Source organism: Pelodiscus sinensis, chromosome 8 (assembly GCF_052426305.1).
Source record: "Pelodiscus sinensis isolate ZL-2025 chromosome 8, ASM5242630v1, whole genome shotgun sequence".
In the NCBI taxonomy this organism is placed as follows: domain Eukaryota; kingdom Metazoa; phylum Chordata; order Testudines; family Trionychidae; genus Pelodiscus; species Pelodiscus sinensis.
This window is the reverse complement of record NC_143059.1, coordinates 10001-10914: the sequence shown is the minus strand read 5'-3', so window position 1 is coordinate 10914 and position 914 is coordinate 10001. Positions and strand designations below refer to the sequence as shown.

Here is a 914-nt window from a genome sequence, read left to right as displayed (position 1 = left end):
ATCAGGGGTTTTGGTTTTTGTGCGCGCTCTGCATTTCACTTGGGAAATGTGGTTCACCGGGTGCATGTCACTGGGAAAATTCACATATATGACGTAGCACGTGTGTGTTTGTTGTATGTGCCTTAACTGTGAGAATTGTTTTTCGTTTCCATAGGAAGTGTTCCCTGTCGGTGTGATTTGAAGACTTTGGCATGACCGGAGAACAGTTTGGCGTGTCTTTGCCGGTTTGGAAGATGAAGAGATTGCATAGGATTCGCTTTCAGATTCTCAAGTCAAGTACGGTCCCGATGAGGGGTTTTGTTTTTTGTGCGTGCTCTCCATTTCACTTGGGAAATGTGGTTCACCGGGTGCATGTCACTGGGAACATTCACATACATAACGTAGCATGTGTGTGTTTGTTGTATGTGCCTTAACTGTGAGAATTGTTTTTCCTTTCAATAGGAAGTGTTCTCCATTGTTACGATCTGAAGATTTCTCTGTGAGGGGAGAAGAGTTCTGTGTGATTTTTGCCATTTTTGAAGCAGTAGAGTTTACATAGGATTTGATTTCACATTCTCAAGTTAAGTACGGTTCTCGATCAGCGGTTGGATTTTGTCGTGCGTGGTCTGAGTTTCAGTTGAGCAATGTGGTTCAGTGGGTGCATGTCACTTGGGGAAATTCAGCTGTGGTATGTTGCACATATGCCTGTTTTGCAAGCTGAGGTAGTTTGTTTGTCGTGTGTGCCTTAACCGTGAGAATTGTTTTTCATTTCCATAGGAAGTGTTCCCTGTTGGTGTGCTCTAAAGATTTCTCTGTAAGCGGAGAAGACTTTGGCTTGTCTTTGCCAGTTTGGAAGATATGCTTTCAGATTTTCAAGTTAAGTATGGTCCTCGATCAGGGCTTTTGTTGTGTTTTTGTATTTCACTGGGTGCATG

General features: G+C 43.1%; 1 long non-coding RNA gene across 1 annotated transcript in view; it reads left to right on the top strand.

Moving 5' to 3' along the window:
• The first annotated feature begins 730 nt into the window (after positions 1-730).
• Positions 731-914, top strand: part of LOC149523959 (uncharacterized) — a 1511-nt gene continuing 1327 nt past the window's right edge. Inside the window, exon 1 of the long non-coding RNA XR_016350208.1 lies at positions 731-855. This is a non-coding gene — a long non-coding RNA (uncharacterized LOC149523959). The remainder of the gene's footprint in view (positions 856-914) is intronic.